The following is a 7,045-nucleotide window of genomic DNA, read 5'->3' as shown; positions in this document are numbered from 1 at the left end:
GTTTAGACCTGAAATAATCCAATCTAAAGAAAAAAATTTATTATGTAAATGCTTGAATCCGACTATTTTCTCAGTCAGATTAAAAAATACCTTGCACACATGCGTAGTGGTAAGATGCATTTGTTAACATACATTTTACATCTTAAAAATGTGAGTATGTTTATTTACTTCTCATGTCTGACGAACTGGTCATTGGAAGAGACTGAATATTTACTATATATTTGCTAAAAAGCTCTTTTGACATATATGCTCCGGGACATTATCACGTTGCCTTTCTCCGGTTCAGAACGTGGTGACTGGGTAATACGCATGCACATGTAAACGAACATGTGAATCGGATTGCAACGTTTAGGGCTTAGTAAAAAGAATATTCAGAATCAGAAATCAGATTGGATTCATTCCAATTGAGGGAGATTAGTGCATACCTCAAACTGTCTCAAACTGTGTTGAAATTGGCTAAGATAGCAAAGTCTGCCATCAGAAGTCAGAGATCTCAATAGTTGAATGTAATCTGGACGTACTACATCCGCCATGTTGTCATTATCATGTGACCTACCAGCGTCAGTTACGTCACTTCACCTCCATTCATAAATCCTCTCCCGTGTGCTCATGGGATAGTAAAGTGTCCATCGAATGCGCACTTTAGAATCTCGCCGGAAGTAGTAGATCATCCGGAGATTTTTTGCCTTCTGTTTTTCGAATACTATATGTGTTCGGATATACTGCTCTGTTGGTGCACTGTATTTTCACAAACTATATAGTAGGGAAGTATGCGATTTCGGACGTAGCACGAGTCTTTTACATTAAAATCATTTTACAGGCTTTTATTGACAAGGAAGTCGGGGGAGGTCATGTTTTTTAAGTTTCGGTACAAGTTATTCACACATTGGCTATACAAAAAGCAATTAATACATGAAAATTCTCACATATAGCCCTTTTAATGTGATTATTATTTGATGATCTAATAAATAAGATTGCTGGCGACGTGATACATTTCTGAAAGATTTTGATCAAAATTATCCGTAAAATCTTGTGTATGGCAAATAAAACATGGTTTGAAGTTTGGAGTAGTATAGACATATATTCCCTGCTATGTGTGCATGTATGCACTCTTGATTCGGATAGTTTTGCCTTAGCGTCTTGTAAACAGAAGGATCTCTGTGTTTCATATTCGGCACAAATGTCCATTTCTCTTTATGTGTCTGCATCTGAGACAGGGAGTGGCAGGATGATACTGCATTAGCCACTGGCTGCTGCCCAAGAAACTCCACACCGAAATCAATTTAGGCACTTGAAAAAACAGAATGTGCCCTGCCACCCTCCTTGCCTACACTTCGTCTGCCAAGCGCACAGAGACATGCATCTTCAGCCATTATGCACCACATATTCTGTGAATATTGAAAAGTTAATTAATCCTCTAAATGATTTATTTATATATTATCATGCATTTGCTGCCACAAATTCAGTGCCATGTACTGACCTTCCGCTCATAGAGTGAAAAGTTTGAATACGGTAGGAATCAAAAGACTGTTGTAGGTTTTTGCTGATAAGTAGATGCTTTTAATGCAAATAACACTCCACCGTTTACAGAGACAGTGATTCTGGAGCAACCTGTTGCTTTGGCTCAATGGACTTCATAAAGGGGAGACGCCATATTTAATCTGACGAGAATGTAAACGAGACTGTGAGGGAAATGTCTACCTTGCACTATACAAAAGCTGTCACTCCGGGTTGTACCCTTTCAAATGCAGTGTTGGGGGTAACGCATTACAAGTATTGTGTTATGTAATCAGATTACTTTTTTCAAGTAGCTAACTAGTAAAGTAACTCATTACTTTTAAATTTACAAGAAAATATCGTAAGTTAATTTTCAAATAAGTTACGCAAGTTACTTTGTTTTCCAATTTATTGACTGACACCTCTTCTGTCCGCATGTTGAGACAAATCGAGTGCTGAGGCGTTGTGTAAACATGACGGTTATTGTAGTTCTAGACTAACGTGAGCATGCTAATTTCACTTGAACAAAAACAGAATCAGTATTCCTCAAAATGAATAAAAGCAGTGAAATGCAAACTCAGAACATTACACAAACCTGAAATAATTAAATAGGTTAAAGAACACAAATATACATCATGTATTTAATCTCACTTTATTAACCAGTGTCTTTCTTGCTTACCTTCGATGATCCAATTCAACCATACTAATAAGCAAAAAGAACTTTAGATAAACATCATGTTTGTTTCATTTTCTGTTTTTATTTCTGAAGTAAAGGTGTTGAATTTTCTTCTCCTGTGTCCTATTCTTCTGCAATTCAGAATGGAAGCATATCTGAAAAGTTAGTTTGAGCTGTGATGTGGCTTCAGTATTGACCGATCGTCACCAATTGAAAAAAACTGTAAAAAACAAACCAGCAGACCCATCCCAGATGAGAAAAAATAACACAAAAGCAAAAATATAACATTTTCTTACCATAAAATGCAACTGAGTAATGCGATTATTTAGTTTTTTAGGGAGCAACACAAAATTGTAATGCATTACTTTTAAAAGTAACTTCCCCAACACTGTTCAAAATATACTAATATACCTTTAAGATTCTAATATGGAGCTGACGCAACCTGTAGTTACTCCAGGATGAGCATCATGAGGTAGAAACAGGGACGTAGCTGCTGTTCATAACATTTTAGGCAAAAGATGATCATGTGTACCTATTTGGTACTGTTACAGTACATCAAATAATGATTGTAGTAGAAGTTTATGAGAAGCATTATGTGAATGCTTGGCTATAGAGGTGTGTCTTTAATGTAGATTTAAACAGAGAGAGAGTGTGTCTGGTCTACGTACTTTATCAAGAATTCTATTCCAGAGTTTAGGAGCCAAATGTGAAAAAGCTCTATACCTCCCTTAGTAGACTTGATATTCTAGGCCTACTATCAAAAGTCCAGAGTTTAAATTTGTAATGGAACTGTACTCTCTTTAACTACGCTTAAGTGGCCTTTTATTTCATTTCATTAATATTATATTATCTTATCTGCAAGTAGAGGTTATTAAAAATATATTTTTAAAATTTGAAGTAGTACACTACAAGTCCACATTCAATAAAATTAAGTGCACTACTTTTTTTTTCCCCACAAAGGATATGATGTGGAAAATCATTTTAAGAGCATGGTAGTTTGAAACATGTTCCCGTAACCAAGCCAATCCTTCTTCTGGAGAGCTACCATCCTGCAGAGTTCAGCTCCAACCCCAATGAAACATAGTTGAACCAGCTAATCAGGGTGTTCAGGGTTACTTGAAAATGATACAGGCAGGTGTGTTAAAGCAGGGTTGGAAGTGAAGTCTGCAGGAAGGTTGCTCTCCAGGGTTGACTACCTCTGATATACCGGTATAACATGCTGTCAGAATCAGAATCAGAATCAGAATCAGAAAGAGCTTTATTGCCAAGTGTGCTTGCACCCACAAGGAATTTTTCTTGGTACTGAAGCTTCCAGTGCACATATACATATACATATACAAATACAAATACAACAAGAAACATAGTAATACAAATTCTAAGAATAAAATATATATATATATATAAAAACAAAATTGTATAAAAGTAAAAAAGTAGGGTCACAGTTGGGTTTAATCCGAATAAACATTTACAGATTATGAACATATTTACAGTATTTTGAGTAGTATGAATAATATAAATATAAATATCACCTGAGTTAGAGAATATTACACTAGACAGTGGGAGTCTAGTGCATGTTACAGATTATGAACATATTTACAGTATTTTGAGTAGTATGAAAAATATAAATATAAATATAAATATCACCTGAGTTACAGAATATTGCACTAGACAGTGGGAGTCTAGTGCATGTTACAGATTATGAACATATTTACAGTATTTTGAGTAGTATGAAAAATATAAATATAAATATAAATATCACCTGAGTTACAGAATATTGCACTAGACAGTGAGAGTATTGCACTTACAGGCATATGCCTTGGGGGGCATGTTAAGTGTTCAGAAGGGAAATGGCCTGTGGAAATAAACTGTTCCTGTGCCTGGATGTTCTTGTGGCCAGTGATCTGTGTCGCCGTCCTGACGGTAACAGTTCAAACAGGGGGTGTCCAGGGTGAGTGGAGTCTGTGATGATTTTACCTGCTCTCTTCCTCACTCTGGAAGAGTACAGGTCCTGGAGGGTTGGCAGGGGGGCACCAATAATCCTCTCTGCAGTCCGGACTGTCCGTTGTAGTCTCCTGATGTCCGATTTGGTAACTGAACCAAACCAGACAGTGATGGAAGTGCTTAAAACAGACTCAATGACGGCTGAGTAGAACTGGATCAGCAGCTCCTGTGGCAGATTGAACTTCTTCAGCTGGCGAAGGAAGTACAGTCTCTGCTGGGCCTTTTTCACAATGGAGTCAATGTGATTTGCCCACTTCAGGTCCTGAGAGATGGTAGAGCCCAGGAACCTGAATGACTCCACTGCTTCCACAGTGCTGTTCATGATGGTGAGAGGGGGGAGTGCTGGGGATTTTCTCCTGAAGTCCACAATCATCTCCACTGTTTTGAGCGTGTTCAGCTCAAGGTTGTATAGCTGCACCAGACAGCCAGCTGTTCAACCCCCAGTCTGTAAGCAGACTCGTCACCATTTTGGATGAGACCGATGACGGTGGTGTCGTCTGCAAATTTCAGGAGCTTGACAGAGGGGTCTTTAGAAGTGCAGTCATTAGTGTACAGGGAGAAGAGCAGTGGGGAGAGAACGCACCCTTGGGGGGCGCCAGTGCTGATGGTGAGGGTCCTGGATGTGAGCTTCCCCAGTCTCACTCGCTGCTGCCGGTCCGTCAGGAAGCTGGAGATCCACTGACAGATTGAGGATGGCATGGAGAGCTGAGTCAGTTTGGCTGTGAGAAGATCAGGGATGATGGTATTGAAGGCCGAACTGAAGTCCACAAATAAGATCCGTGCATAAGTCCCAGGTCTGTCAAGATGTTGCAGGATATAGTGCAGTCCCATGTTGACTGCATCATCCACAGACCTGTTTGCTCTGTAAGCAAACTGAAAGGGATCCAGCAGGGGTCCAGTGATGTCCTTCAGATAGGCCAACACCAGTCTTTCAAACGACTTCATGACCACAGACGTGAGAGCGACAGGTCTGTAGTCATTAAGTCCAGTGATTTTAGTTTTTTTGGGAACCGGAATGATAGTGGAGCGTTTGAAGCAGCAGGGAACTTCACACTGCTCCAATGATCTGTTGAAGATCTGCGTGAAGACTGGGGCCAGTTGGTCAGCGCAGGCTTTTAGACAAGCAGATGAGATGCCGTCTGGGCCTGAAGCTTTCCTAGTCTTCTGTTTTTTGAAGACTCGGCTCACGTCCTCCACACAGACCTTAAGCTCAGGTTGGATCAGAAGGGGGGAGGAGAGGGGTTGCAGGAGGTGATGGTGGATGTGTGAAGTGCACATCAGAGCGGGTGTGAGGTGTGAGTCTGGGATTCTCAAACCTGCAATAGAATGCATTGAGAGTGTCAGCCAGTTGTTGATTCTCCACAGATGGGGGGGATGGTGATTTGTAGTTGGTGATGTTCCTCTACATCAACTCTATGTCAACATGTAACGTCTCGGTTACGTATGTAACCCTCGTTCCCTGAAGGAGGAAACGGAGACGTAGTCGGACGTACCGTACTGAAAGGGAACCCTATTTCTGGTTCAATTAAATCCGGCATAAAGGACGAGTTATAGACATCACATGATTAACATCATGATTATCACATTAACACGATTATTACATGTTTAAATCTTAAGTACATCAGGAAGTAATTGGACTATAAAAACGGGATGTTTTACTGTATTGAAAACAGGTGATTGAAAGGAAGGGCCTGAAAATGTTCAATCAGCTGAAAGTCATTTCAGAGGTGGAGCAAGTATTAAAAAAAATCACAAAGACAAATGATCTTATTTAGTATTTTGTTTTGTACCTTTTCCTAATCTATTCATTTGTTTTACATTATTTGGCATATAGTTTTTCCCATTCAGACTCAGTTCTCTACATTTCCAGTGCATCATCTAAAAATACTGCTGCTGTTTCTGTATGAAACTGATACTCCATTGCTGCATTTGGAAGACTTTGCACGTTTTTGCAGAATCTGCAACTTTTGTTGGAAGTACTGAGAGTATGCATACTGATGGGCTGCATGCAACATCCATTTGTGAGATATTTTGAGACCAAAAGTACTCAACTACTTTGCGCTGCACTATAGTTGACAGTGCTTCACCTGGTTCTAATACCCACCGTGATCCACTTTTTATGTGAAATAGTCAGAACCTGCTGATCTAACCTACTGGGATTTTCACGCACAACCATCTTTAGGGTTTACAGAGAATGGTCAGGAAAAAAAAGAAAATATCCAGTAAGCGGCTGTTCTGTGGGCTTGTTGATGCCAGAGGTCAGAGGAGAATGGCCAGACTGGTATCAGCTGATAGAAAGTCAAAACTCGAACAAACACTCGTTATAAAGCGAGGTCTGCAGAAGAGCGTCTCTGAACGCTCAACACATCCAACCTTGAAGCAGAGATGGGCCCACCGCCAAACCTACCCATCGATGAGGTTTAGACAAATCACTTGTACGAGTGAGATAGCGTTGGTATTATGTAAGCCAGACAAGTAGTTATTGATGTCACTTTGTAAAGAAAGACTACTCGCCTGCGCACATACGCATTCTTTTACTACAGTGCAGTTGAGCCAAATGCACATGCCTATCACCTTATTTTGCAACGCGGAAGTAAATACGATGACGTACTTCCTTCAAATGTGTTAGACTTCCGTTTCGCTAGCCGATAGGTAAGAAGCCATGTTGTGGGAGCACGCACAAAACACCATTAAACACAAAACACGCAATGTGCATGCCGTCACTGTTTTCACAGATTCGCGTTTTTGTAGTTTACACACAGCAATAACAGTATCGTTTTCAAAAACTTGCATTGTGAAACCCGTTTTCAAAAGTTTTTGTTTTCATTGCCACTAAATTGTGTAAATGAGCGGCCAAAACACAAAAAGTTT

General features: G+C 39.8%; 1 long non-coding RNA gene across 1 annotated transcript in view; it reads left to right on the top strand.

The window, feature by feature from the left end:
* Positions 1-7,045, top strand: part of LOC309486578 — a 35,393-nt gene that overhangs the window by 25,870 nt on the left and 2,478 nt on the right. The window lies entirely within an intron of this gene.

This window comes from Leuciscus leuciscus (genome assembly GCF_965113295.1).
Source record: "Leuciscus leuciscus genome assembly, chromosome: 22".
Lineage (NCBI taxonomy): Eukaryota > Metazoa > Chordata > Actinopteri > Cypriniformes > Leuciscidae > Leuciscus > Leuciscus leuciscus.
Note: the sequence above shows the minus strand (reverse complement) of the source record. Positions and strands in the feature narration are given on the sequence as shown.